Raw genomic sequence first — 15,180 nt, forward strand, 5'->3', positions numbered from 1 at the left:
ATCACTTTTTTGAATGGAAATTTACAATTTACGAAAGCTGCAGCTTGTATCCACATGTGAATGCACAAGATAAAATCTACTATCTCTTTTGATTCTGCGTCTGGAGTGCTGGAAAAGAAACACTTTATTATTTTCGTTCACCTCTACCTGTACCCTTTTTTAGAATGTGGTCGTTATTGCGATCGTATTTTTAAATCTGCCGCTGCTGCAGACTGGTCGCTCGCCGCGCAACTCCGCACCGCCAGCGAGATCCAATAAAATGCAGAAATTCCTTAAATAAAATGTGTAATGTCCGGTGCGAACTCTGCAGTAATGGTGACAAAAGATTTTACTAGATAAATATACTTGAACAGAAACAATTAAAATCTTTAAACACCTTTTACAATCCCAGCTACAAATGGCGTCGATCATCGACTTACGACAAATGAAGATTACGTAAGAGCCTAATGCAACGTCACGGGTTCCTCTCCCATTAAGTCCGTGCAGAAGACATGCGATCTTATTACAATATATTGCCTATTTATATCTTAACTAATTCTTGTACAGTCTGTGTCATTACATATCGTTTCTTCTGTGGCGGTTTTCACATCCTCCGCCACAGATAGTATTTAACACTCTCTGAATAATCATATATAATAGCAAAATTCGTAATTACCTTTTTCCTCACAAAATTATGTGTCCTTTTGAAATTCAGTTAACAGAAACACATATAAATTATTTGTTACAGTGAGCATTATACACTCCTGGAAATTGAAATAAGAACACCGTGAATTCATTGTCCCAGGAAGGGGAAACTTTATTGACACATTCCTGGGGTCAGATACATCACATGATCACACTGACAGAACCACAGGCACATAGACACAGGCAACAGAGCATGCATAATGTCGGCACTAGTACAGTGTATATCCACCTTTCGCAGCAATGCAGGCTGCTATTCTCCCATGGAGACGATCGTAGAGATGCTGGATGTAGTCCTGTGGAACGGCTTGCCATGCCATTTCCACCTGGCGCCTCAGTTGGACCAGCGTTCGTGCTGGACGTGCAGACCGCGTGAGACGCCGCTTCATCCAGTCCCAAACATGCTCAATGGGGGACAGATCCGGAGATCTTGCTGGCGAGGGTAGTTGACTTACACCTTCTAGAGCACGTTGGGTGGCACGGGATACATGCGGACGTGCATTGTCCTGTTGGAACAGCAAGTTCCCTTGCCGGACTAGGAATGGTAGAACGATGGGTTCGATGACGGTTTGGATGTACCGTGCACTATTCAGTGTCCCCTCGACGATCACCCGTGGTGTACGGCTAGTGTAGGAGATCGCTCCCCACACCATGATGCCGGGTGTTGGCCCTGTGTGCCTCGGTCGTATGCAGTCCTGATTGTGGCGCTCACCTGCACGGCGCCAAACACGCATACGACCATCATTGGCACCAAGGCAGAAGCGACTCTCATCGCTGAAGACGACACGTCTCGATTCGTCCCTCCATTCACGCCTGTCGCGACACCACTGGAGGCGGGCTGCACGATGTTGGGGCGTGAGCGGAAGACGGCCTAACGGTGTGCGGGACCGTAGCCCAGCTTCATGGAGACGGTTGCGAATGGTCCTCGCCGATACCCCAGGAGCAACAGTGTCCCTAATTTGCTGGGAAGTGGCGGTGCGATCCCCTACGGCACTGCGTAGGATCCTACGGTCTTGGCGTGCATCCGTGCGTCGCTGCGGTCCGGTCCCAGGTCGACGGGCACGTGCACCTTCCGCCGACCACTGGCGACAACATCGATGTACTGTGGAGACCTCACGCCCCACGTGTTGAGCAATTCGGCGGTACGTCCACCCGGCCTCCCGCATGCCCACTATACGCCCTCGCTCTAAGTCCGTCAACTGCACATACGGTTCACGTCCACGCTGTCGCGGCATGCTACCAGTGTTAAAGACTGCGATGGAGCTCCGTATGCCACGGCAAACTGGCTGACACTGACGGCGGCGGTGCACAAATGCTGCGCAGCTAGCGCCATTCGACGGCCAACACCGCGGTTCCTGGTGTGTCCGCTGTGCCGTGCGTGTGATCATTGCTTGTACAGCCCTCTCGCAGTGTCCGGAGCAAGTATGGTGGGTCTGACACATCGGTGTCAATGTGTTCTTTTTTCCATTTCCAGGAGTGTACATCGAAATGTTCTTTTAAATTTCACTTTGGATGCGTAGTGCCAGAGAATATTACATTGCCCCCTGGCAGCATTTGGCAAACAGTTTTTTTTTTAATTTTTTTGACACGTTTGATACAATGCTGCCATTAACGTTCGTACTACCGTTGTCCCTTGGTTTATGAACACTTATACTTCACTTATGACATGACCATTTCTTAACCCAGGGTTATATTAGCTTTTACGGCTCCCTCAGTCTTCTTTGATGATGTTGCTGTAATGTAGGCAAATTTCCGTGCAGTGACGTCATACTTCTTTCTGCGCGTGTGTGGTGCACTGCGCTGGTGGGCAAAACCGAGTCGTGTGACTGCCCACGGCAGAACAATCTGGGTTAATCAGATGCGTGGAATTTGTAATTACGTCAATACCGTTGTGAAATGTTACCGTGTTATTAGTTTTCAAATGTCGCGACTGTCAGGTACTCGGCTCGCAGCGGAGAGGACTTATGGTCCTATCCCTTCCAGGCGAACAAGATTTCAGTTTACTGCAGTTTGTAAAAATTAAGAAGAACGTACATATGCTTTGTCTTATTATGGCTCTGCATCAGATAGAGTAGCCAGTGATTTTCGTGAAACAAACAAACGATTCCGGTTCCGCACCGACAGGAAGACAGAAAAAATGCTTATGCAGGCCACAAAAACAAAACCATTCACATAATGAGCAATTATCAAATGTAGTGATCTGAGAGTATCTATGGGAGTTAAAACGGCAGGTGTACCTAAACCAGAGAGTGCACAATAGCAAGAAATGTAAATCATCATAATTACAGTCATAACAGTGGCAGCATTGAGGAATCTTTGAAGGTGTTGTTTATAGTGGATAACAGTAAATTAATTTACAATCTGGAGGAATTATGATTTAGAGCGTCCTCAAAAAGAAATCTAAATATATACTCACTGAACAAACGGTCTCTGAAATAAGAGATCTGTAAACTGTTTTAGGCAGTCTCCCTAAAGTGTCATCAGTACACACCTGTATCTATGTAAATCCGCGATGTGATGTACGTGATCCACTCAAAAAAACCCTATATCAAATGGATTATCATAATCGATAATGCACTGCTGACTAGCAACACGTTGATGTCCACGAGTGTTATGTTATCTTTGCTCCCCGTTGACAGACTTCAGCCTGAAAGAAATAGCACGGATACACATATCATGTTTCTCGTCGCTTTGGCGACAGCCGTTGAATCTGTTACATCAAATATAAACATAACCAATTTCCATGCTGTAATGTGACATCGAATCTTATACGTAGTAGCAGTAGTCGTATGGTATTCTGCCTTACGGCAGGTCTTGTCATGGGTTAAGCCTCCTCCTACTTTTGTCTGTCCATAACCAGTCTTTTCATTTCTGAATATTTGTCTCCTTTTATATTGTCCAACGTTTGATATATTCTTTTCCCTCTTCCTTTTTTCCCTCCACCATTCCTTCTATTCCTTCCTTCAATAAACAGTCCCTCCTGAAATAATGTCCAATCCAGTTCCGATTCGTCTTTCTGATAATTTTCAGCGTGTTTCTTTCTTCTCCAACTCTTCTTAATACTTCTTCATTCCTTACTCGGTCTTCCCATTTAACTTTTTCCATTCTTCTTCGTATCCACATCTCTAGTGCCTCCAGTCTTCTTTCATCTTCCTTCCTCAATTTATACGTAAATGCATGTTACAAATTCTTTCACATACCGGTATTATTGTTCTTCTATTACGTTTTTCCTGCTGCTGACATGGTTGCTAAGGATTTCAATCCCCTTCATGAATGGAAACGTCGGTGGGTAGCAGTGACAGATGTGCGCATGCATAACATCTTCTCAGGTGCTAAGCTTCCAAGTGGATTCGACCTACCACGCAAGGCCTGGAATACCCTCAACAAAATCGGTAGCGGCCATGGCCGATGCAGGGATGCTCTCTTGAAGTGGAAGAAGCTGTCTCATCCAGCCTGTGACTGCGGGGCTCCATACCAGACTGTTCACCACATTGTCAGTGAATGCAGGATTCGAGCCTGTCACGGTGCCGAAGAGGACTTCCTGCTAGCAACTCCAGATGGTGCGCGCTGGATTGAAGGACTGGATATTCAGTTGTAAAGCCAAACTTAAGTTTCTTTTTTGTAAATATGTATACGTAATTTAATTTTATGATATGTCTGTATTAGCCATGCGCTAAAAAAAATACGTCTTTTTGTTATATCTTTGCTTCACAACAGTGCATAAGGCGAAATTGCCGAAACTGCAATAACGTAATAAACATAGTTACAGCAGAAAACGGAAAGTGGCGCCTTTGAAAGAAATCACAAGGTATTTGCTGTCGCGTTGTCATTCCGTCGGAGGTCCCTCTTTGTGTTTCGGTGTATTGATACAATATTCTAAAAGCGTATGAAACATTTACGTGTGACCTCTCTGACAGGAAACCACGAATCCAGTCACATGTTTTCTTAATTCGTGTTGACTGTGTGTCAATATACCGTTCACTTAGAGATAATTCACAATGTTCGAACACAATATATTTCCCAAAATCCTACTGAATTATGGATATGGGCCTGCAATTTAGTGAATTACTGCTATTGACTTTCTTGAATATTGGTGTAACCTGGGCAACGTTCCAGTCTTTGGGCAAGAGCGAGCATTTTTATATGATTGTTACGTGTGGAGCTGTTGCATCAGCATACACTGAAGGAATCTAATTGGTATACAGTCTGGACCGGAAGATTTGCTTTAATTAAGTAATTTAAGTTGCTTCATTGCTCCGAGGATATCTACATCGAAGTTACTCATGTTGGCAGCTGTTCTTGATTCGAATTCTGGAATATTTGCTTCTTCTTCTTTGATGAAGGAATCTCGGAAGGCTGTGTTTAGTAACTCTGCTGTAGCAGCACAGTCATTGATAGTATTTAAAAAAAATCGCTCTGAGCACTATGGGACTTAACATCTGAGGTCATCAGTCCCCTAGAACTTAGAACTACTTAAACCTAACTAACCGAAGGACATCACACACATCCATGCCCGAGGCAGGATTCGAACCTGCGACCGTAGCAGTCGCGTGGTTCCGGACTAAAGTGCCTAGAACCGCTCGGCCACCGCGGCCGGCGATAGTATTTCCATCTCCATTGTGCAGAGAAGATACTGATTGTGTCTTTCCACTAGCACACTTTACATGCCATCAGAATCTAGTTGGATTTTCTGCCAGTTTTCGAAACAAAGTTTCGTTGTGGAAACTGCTATAAGCATCTCGCATTGAAGTCTGCCCTAAATTTCTAACCTCTGTGAAAAGTCACCAGTCTTCGAGATTTTGTGTTCTTTTAAATTTGGCATACTTTCTTCGCTGTTTCTGCAATTGTGTTCTGACCCGTTTTGTGTACCCAAGGTGAATCAGCCCAGTCGTTTGTTAATTTATTTGGTATAAACCAATTGCTGTCGAGACTATTTCTTTGAATAATCCATGCTACAGCTGGTCTACATTTACCGGTACATTGGTAATTTGGAAGGAGTGGAGATTGTCTCTCAGGAAGGCGTCAAGTGAACTTCTACCTGCTTTTCTGAGCAGGTATTACGTGCATGACTGTAACTCGAACCTTGGGCTTTGCGTTTTGCGAGATAGCACTCTATCGACTGATCTATCGAAGCACTTCTCGCGACCCTCTCTCACATATTTACGACTAACAGAACTTCATTTTCTACTTTACAAGTCCGCTGAAATTTCTTCCAGGAGTGCTATTCTCGCAAGGCGAGCAGGAGAACTGGGCTGAAATAAAAAGAATCTGTTTTTTATAACCACTGTTTACTTTAACGTATGCGATTTATCTTCAAATCTGACATTGTACTTGTTCCATAAATGTACAGTGACAATTACGTATAGCCTTGACCACAACAAAGTTCATGGTTGTCAACAACACTTACAGTTTCTTATTTGAATGTGTAGTTACACTTAATTAACAGTACCTGTTCAAATTTTATGCATTATGAATTGGTAATATAAGATTTTAGCAACAGCAAACCACCTCGTAGCTTGTTAAGACAAAACCTGACATTTCTGTGCAGTTGCTGACTGTCATTCCTATACTTTAGACAAAAACAGCTCTTAATTATTGTAGCGCTTTACGCCAAGACAAATTGTGCAGTGGGTAACTCTCAATAAATTGAAGTCGGCCTTTGGCTTTCTCTGCACCTGACTTCATGTGCTCTTTTCATTTCATTTCGTACTCAATGGTTACTCATATATATTTAATGGTGTGGCTGACTCAAAGTGGATACCATTAATTATTTATTCGAACATTAGAGGGTGTTTCTCCCACTCATCTGGATAAACGTACATTTATCTGCAATGGACATAACCTACTATTCATTACACCAAACAGAAATTCTGCCCAGGTCTTACTGTACATGTCAGTGTTTCCACCAATGGAATATTCCGTGGAGCGCTGTAGAGATACAGCAGGGGAATATATTCTGGGTGACAATAACTAAATATGTATATTCTTTAAATGAAATGACTTATAACAACTGTCCTGTTATTTTACAGCCACATCTCGTAGATCTTCAGTAAGGTTTCAAATGCCGGAACGATTCGAGAGAGATCTGCCGTAGCAACGACTATCACCATCATCCATCAATAAGATGAAGTTTCTAGCAGCATCTACAGTGCATCAACGTCGATGAATTCCACTAATGAAGCGTATACTACTTTAACAAACAAAAGAATTGCGGCCCTAACTGAGCTAAGATAATCGTGAAGGTTCGCGACGAATTTCCAAATGCAAACTAAGAACAATATTACACAATACCGTTACCATCCAATCATCCTGCCATCTTCTGCCCGTTGCATAATTTGGATGCCATATGGAGAGATATGTGACCGTCACGACTATCTTCCGGCCGTTGGCGGTTTTGTAGACGTTGGAGCTGCTACTTCTCTTTACCTAAATAGGAATAACGAGGCAGAATGCGTTTCGTTACAGGCCTTTCACCACGTGATAATTGAATAGCGGAAATGTCGAACATTCTAAGTGCCATTTTTTTTTTACTGAACGCGTTTTCAGTGCTGTGTTCTCAGCACTCTGTTACACGTCCCTACAATTGCTGTAAGCGCAAAATAAATCTTTAGTAGACGGCATGTGGTGTTTACGACAACAGTCGTCCCCTCTGGAGGGCCAAGTGCAATCGGTCAAAGCTGTTGAGTCACCTAGAGTTATGCCCTTATTCTATGTAATTACAACGCATGCAACTGACTACTTTGATTTTAAGGACGCTGCTGAGCCATTGCTGTCAATGTAGACTTGTAAGATCTCCAAATGTTGTATAGTCAAAGTGTCTTATACTCATCAATACAGAAAAATGGAAACCTGTCAGTGTATTAAAACGAGGAAACACCATGACTGATGTATACCATGCCGTACTTCACCGAAGGACCAACCACATTTATCAGATGCAAAACACAAATACCTGTTCACGATGTTGTTAATTCTCCTGCAGAGACTTCCACACTAAAGTTAGCGACATTTGATCCCAACAATGGAGTTATGTATGAAACCAAAGTCAGTATTAAGAGACGATCTTCTTGCATTTCATTTTGGTATTTTGGAAAAAATAGGAAAACAAAGACACGGGAATTGGTTATTGTTGACCGCAGTTCTACTATAAGGGGCGTTCAAACAGAAACGAGCCGGAGGCATATTTACAGAAAAAAGTACCTGTTTGGTAGAAGTATTGACTCTGGCTCTTGAGACACTTTTCCCACTGTGACACAAGGCGGTGAATGGCTGTCTCATAAAATTCCTGGGGCTGTGATGTTAACCAGTTCTGCACATACAACTGGACGTCGTCGACCGAGGTGAATAGTTTGCCCCTCAGAGCCTATTTAAGGACACCAAAAATGGCGTAATCAAAGGGACAACAGTGAATGCACAGCTTTACCCGCAAACCTTGACCACCCTTCGCCAAGCGATCAAATCAAAACGACCAGGCAATCTCACCCGTGGGGTCATTCTGCTCCACAACATTGCAAAGTCTCATACGGCCAACACAGTCACGGCACTCCTGCTGAAAGTGAGATGGGAGGTTCTCGGCCACCCTCCATACAGTCCGGACCTCTCTCCCCGTGATTACGCCATTTTTGGTCCCCTTAAAAAGGCTCTGACGGGCAAAGGATTCACCTCGGACTACGACGTCCATCAGTACGTGCGGAACTGGTTAACATCGCAGCCTCGGTAATTTTATGAGACAGCCATTCATCGCCTTGTGTCACAGGGGGACAAGTGTCTCAACAGCCAGGGTCAACACTTCTACCATACAGGCACTAGTTTCTACAATTATGCCTCCGGCTCGTTTCTTTTTGAACACCCCCTATATTACACTACTTTGAACGTAAGTGCTGAATTTCTTTACTTGTGTTATCACGAGTAAACCTGAGCTGAGGAGCATAATTATGTAATATCAGAATCTTTCTCCATTTTTCTGGATACAGATAATTTACATGAAAAAACAGGTACACTGTTTTCTGTTCTCCTGAAACATGTTTAATTTGTCACTCAAATCGTTTCACGTTCCAGTCTTCAATTCTCAGAAGAACAGTTAAAAGAATCACAGAACCTTAGTCCTCCACAAGACAGTCCGACGAAATGGCACACGAGTAGAAAAATGGCATGGTAATTCTTGAAGGGCTGTGTCAAGCGTATTCTATCAAATACGTTGTTTGCCTTATAAACGAATAGGTTCCTTGTTACTGGCAAATTAAAATATGCATATGATTGGAAGAATAAATACACTCCTGGAAATTGAAATAAGAACACCGTGAATTCATTGTCCCAGGAACGGGAAACTTTATTGACACATTCCTCGGGTCAGATACATCACATGATCACACTGACAGAACCACAGGCACATAGACACAGGCAACAGAGCATGCACAATGTCGGCACTAGCACAGTGTATATCCACCTTTCGCAGCAATGAGGGCTGCTATTCTCCCATGGAGACGATCGTAGAGATGCTGGATGTAGTCCTGTGGAACGGCTTGCCATGCCATTTCCACCTGGCGCCTCAGTTGGACCAGCGTTCGTGCTGGACGTGCAGACCGCGTAAGATGACGCTTCATCCAGTCCCAAACATGCTCAATGGGGGACAGATCCGGAGATCTTGCTGGCCAGGGTAGTTGACTTACACCTTCTAGAGCACGTTGGGTGGCACGGGATAACTGCGGACGTGCATTGTCCTATTGGAACAGCAAGTTCCTTTGCCGGTCTAGGAATGGTAGAACGATGGGTTCGATGACGGTTTGGATGTACCGTGCACTATTCAGTGTCCCCTCGACGATCACCAGTGGTGTACAGCCAGTGTAGGAGATCGCTCCACACACCATGATGCCGGGTGTTGGCCCTGTGTGCCTCGGTCGTATGCAGTCCTGATTGTGGCGCTCACCTGCACGGCGCCAAACACGCATACGACCATCATTGGCACCAAGGCAGAAGCGACTCTCATCGCTGAAGACGACACGTCTCCATTCGTCCCTCCATTCACGCCTGTCGCGACATCACTGGAGGCGGGCTGCACGATGTTGGGGCGTGAGCGGAAGACGGCCTAACGGTGTGCGGGACCGTAGCCCAGCTTCATGGAGACGGTTGCGAATGGTCTTCGCCGATACCCCAGCAGCAACAGTGTCCCTAATTTGCTGGGAAGTGGCGGTGCGGTCCCCTACGCCACTGCGTAGGATCCTACGGTCTTGGCGTGCATCCGTGCGTCGCTGCGGTCCGGTCCCAGGTCGACGGGCACGTGCACCTTCCGCCGACCACTGGCGACAACATCGATGTACTGTGGAGACCTCACGCTCCACGTGTTGAGCAATTCGGCTGTACGTCCACCCGGCCTCCCACATGCCCACTATACGCCCTCGCACAAAGTCCGTCAACTGCACATACGGTTCACGTCCACGCTGTCGCGGCATGCTACCAGTGTTAAAGACTGCGATGGAGCTCCGTATGCCACGGCAAACTGGCTGACACTGACGGCGGCGGTGCACAAATGCTGCACAGCTAGCGCCATTCGACGGCCAACACCGCGGTTCCTGGTGTGTCCGCTGTGCCGTGCGTGTGATCATTGCTTGTACAGCCCTCTCGCAGTGTCCGGAGCAAGTATGGTGGGTCTGACACACCGGTGTCAATGTGTTCTTTTTTCCATTTCCAGGAGTGTATATAGTAATCTGTACTGAAAAATATTCGGTAGTAGTAACACATTCATACAACGACCCCGAACTAATATTTAACACTACTAATTAAAATTCTATGGACACATAAAATGAAAATACTAGACAACAAACTGGAAAGCTGTCGAACAAATATGCAAGAGATTTAAGGTAATAGTCATTGAAACAAGAATGGAGCAGGTAAATCATTTTAAATAACTGAATGTGTCAGCGAACTGGAACATGACTTGCAGGAATGCATTGGATGCACTCTTAGAAGAAGTAGCAACATCTGAGAAATGGATTTGGAATCAGACTGAGTAATATCGCACCAAAACCTGTACTTAACTTTGGTGGTGAAGGGTAGAAATTAAGGCAAGGAGATAATCGAAGATTCGAATTGTCAAAGAAGGTATACTTAGAGATACTTACGAACTCCGATGGGAGTGGCACTGAACCATAGTTACAAGTAATCACATCAGATGATTGACTAAAATCCGACATCATAAGTGAGGAAGTACTGTCACATCACATTTTCAACGGTGACTAAATGAAAAGAAGACGAAATACGAGCCCATCCCAGGTAATAAGGAGCCATTGATTCCATTTGTTTTGGATATTCTTTCACTCAAAATTACGTGGAAAATGAATAAGACAAGAAAGTGTTAGCGCTACACTGGAGCTTCCTTTTACAAACTTCGAAATACGAATTTTTTCATTTCAGTTATTTCCATTTGCGCTCTGAGGTTTTGGTACTCACAACTTTTGTGTTTCGCGTAACTCAGCTCCACATTCTGTTCTTTTAATTCTTTTTTAGCTTTCTCGACTTTACACAGTTTTGTGTGGCGTTACCGTTGCTTGAGGTCTATGAAAGGATGCTTCCGCAATACAGTAAAGCAGAAATCCAACTTGTCAATTTCACCAAAGTAATGAGATGACTTCCGCGGCTACAGTCTATTCCCAATGCCATGTCTCTGATACCGAAGTCCATTTGTGCTGTCAGGTTGCTGCAACTATGTGCGATTTGGCGGCAGCTGTGGGCGAGCGGTTCTAAGTGCTTCAGTCCAGATTCGCGGTGCTGCTACGGTCGCAGGTTCGAATCCTGCCTCGGGTATGGGTGCGTGTAATGCGCTAAGGGTTAGTTAGGTTTAAGTAGTTCTAAGTCCAGCTGACTGCTGACCTCAGATGTTAAATCCCATAGTGCTTAGAGCCATTTTATGTGCGATTTAAATATTAATAAATCAAAACATGTCTTCATAGCTCAGTAAATAAAAAGTAAATAACTCACTAAAGACGCTTACGATTGACACCAGACACGCTTACGCACTGTTCTCAGTCTACATTTTGTTGGTATTCACAAATTCAAAAAGACAAGTCTGGGTTGTATTATTTAACGACACGTTTCACTCTTTATGTGCATCATCGAATTATGTAGTATGCTCCAAATAAGCATTCCCCAAAAAACGTGCGAGATGGGGCGTGGACCTTTATCACACCAGCATCCGCAGACGTAGAAGCTCAGAAATAGGACCACGCCTACAAATCAGTATAAATGTAGCGTCATTTTGTATACAGAGCTGCAATTTCATTACAACAGACATGTAAACATATTCTTCGAGTGTATGTATAAAAGTTCCACTTGTACGTTTACATGTCTGTTCGGAGAGAATTACCACTGTGTATACATATGGTGCCACATTTGTACAAATTTGTAAGCGTGTTACTATTTCTGAACTTCTAAGAATGCGGTTGCTGGTGTGTTTAAGGTCCGCGTCCTACCTAGCATGTTTCCTGACGAATTTGCAGAATACTACATAATCTGATGATATCCCGAAAGGGTGAAACGCGTCATAAAATAATCATTCTTTTGCAACCAAATTACTTTTTTCTGATAACTTGTAATGGTTGCTGTACCAGACAGTCAATGGAGCGGAAAAGATTTAACAGACACTAATAGTATGGCTGAGCCACATGACATACCACAATATCAGTCTCAGTTGACTCTTGGCATTTTTAAATCTAATATATTTAAAGACGTCCCTCTCCGCATCAGTTTACGGAATGTGATGTCGTAAAGCTAAGTATAACCATCTGTTTGAAAATAGAATTAAGTTGTCTGAAGGCTAGTACCAGGTGGCTCTAAGTCAGAAGTTGAAAATATTTTTAATAATCATTTTCTAAATGTTGTGGATATAGTAGGATCCAAGTGTTCATTATAAGATGCTAGGCTGTTAATGGAAGAGGCCATACCTATGCAATTTGATACTATTGAAATCTCACCCACTTCTCCCTCTGAAATTAGGAAAATAATAAACTTGCTTAAAAGCAAAAACTCACATGGAATTGATGGCATTTCCAGCAAAATATTAAAATCTTATTCTCAACAGATAAGTAAGATTCTCAACCACCTGTGTAATAGCTCTCTGGAACAGGGCATTTTCCCTGATAGACTGAAATATGCTATTGTTATACCTTTGTATAAAAAAGGGGATAGATCTGATGTCAACAATTACCGTCCTATCTCCCTTCTAACAGCTTTATCCAAAATTTTTGAGAAAGTAATGTACTCAAGAGTAGCTTCACGTATCTGTAAAAATGAAGTACTAACAAAATGTCAGTTTGGTTTCCAGAAAGGTTTTTCAACAGAAAATGCCATATATGCTATCACCAAACAAATTTTGAATGATCTGAATAACCGAACACCACCAAATGGGATTTTTGTGATCTCTCAAAGGGTTTTGATTGTGTAAATCATGAAATTCTGCTAGACTAGCTCAAGTATTGTGGCATGAGTGGGACAGTGCACAAATGGTTTAATTCATACCTAACTGGAAGAGTGCAGAAAGTTGAAATAAGCAGTTCTCATAATATGCAAAGATCAGCACATTCCTCAAACTGGGGAACTATCAAGAATGGGGTTCCACAAGGGTCAGTCTTGGGTCCTTTGTTGTTCTTAATATATATTAATGACTTGCCATTCTATATTCATGAAGAGGCAAAGTTAGTTCTCTTTGTTGATGATAAAAGTATAGTAATCACACCTGACAAACAAGAATTAACTGATGAAATTGTCAATAATGTCTTTCAGAAAATTACTAAGTGGTTCCTTGTAAATGGGCTCTCGCTGAATTTTGATAAGACACAGTACATACAGTTCCATACAGTAAATGGTATGACGCCATTAATAAATATAGACCTTAATCAGAATCATATAGCTAAGGTAGAATATTCAAAAATTTTAGGTGTCTCCATTGATGAGAGATTAAATTGGAAGAAACACATTGATGAACTGCTGAAACGTTTGAGTTCAGCTACTTATGCAATAAGGGTCATTGCAAATTTTGGTGATAAATATCTTAGTAAATTAGCTTACTACGCCTATTTTCACTCATTGCTTGCATATGGCATCATATTTTTGGTAATTCATCACTGAGCAATAAAGTATTTATTGCACAAAAGCGTGTAATCAGAATAATAGCTGGAGTCCACCCAAGATCATCCTGCAGACATTTATTTAAGGATCTAGGGATATTCACAGTAGCTTCTCAGCAAATGTACTCTCTTATGAAATTTGTTATTAACAACCAAACCCAATTCAAAAGTAATAGCAATGTGCATAACTACAATACTAGTAGAAAGGATGATCTTCACTATTCGAGATGAAATCTAACTTTGGCACAGAAAGGGGTGAATTATACTGCCACTAAAGTCTTTGGTCACTTACCAAATAGTATCAAAAGTCTGACAGATAACCAACAAGTGTTTAAGAAGAAATTAAAAGAATTTCTTAATGACAACTCCTTCTACTCCATAAAGGAAGTTTTAGATATAAATTAAGAAAAAAAAGAAAAGAAAAAAAACAAAATAAAAAAGTTGTTATATTAACTTAATTATGTTGTTAAATTAACTTAATTACATCATGTATTGGAAAATTTGACTCGTTCCACATCATTACGAAATATCGTATTCATGATCCATGGAACTAGTATTAATCTAATCTAATCTAATTAATGCGCAGCTACTCACGGAGGTGCAGTGTGGGCTGTAATTATCGTTTGCCAGTGAAACATGGTAGATGCGCTAATGCATATATTCAGAACCGATTTACACAGGAAGAAATTTGATCCACTTGTTTACACCATGTGCCTTTCAGGCTCTATACACTATTTTTATGACGGAATTCCATCAGCACCGTCATTTGACAAGTCATAATATGAGTGAACAGTATAGCTGTCAAGGAGAGAGACCGTGAACTGTTGATGCAACTGATATGCATTGTGAGAGTTTCGTCGACCGAGCGGTCTAAGGAGGGGTACAATGTCGTTAAATGGTTTGAAGATAATGAGCTTGTTGTGGCACGTGGAAGAGGGAGGCGTCCTATCCCTGTTAAAGCTATTGATGAGGTTGCTGGTGGTGTAACTGACCATGCAGCACAAGCCGTGGGTAGAGCTAGCGCTGAAGCAGTGCCACAAGAACTGCCCATCCCATGGTCAATAGTACGGGATATTTTGTGATCTGTTTCATAATGGTAACCGTACGACATGCAGACGGTGCAGCAACCGAAACTTTATGATCCGCAGCAACGTTTTGTATTTGATCTTCGTTTTCTGGCATGGATCGAAGTTGATGACCTGTGTCCTGGTGATAATCTATGTAGTGATGAAGTGCAGTTTATACAACAGGGTGCTGTATATATACGCAGCTGCCGAATTTGATGTGTTGTTAAACTGTGTGTTGGGTACGAAAGGCTATTGAACTCGTCGTATATTGCTGTGTGGTGCGAATTCAAAGCTGCCTTTATTTTCAGATGTTCCTT

This window comes from Schistocerca serialis, chromosome 4 (genome assembly GCF_023864345.2).
Source record: "Schistocerca serialis cubense isolate TAMUIC-IGC-003099 chromosome 4, iqSchSeri2.2, whole genome shotgun sequence".
Taxonomy (NCBI): domain Eukaryota; kingdom Metazoa; phylum Arthropoda; class Insecta; order Orthoptera; family Acrididae; genus Schistocerca; species Schistocerca serialis.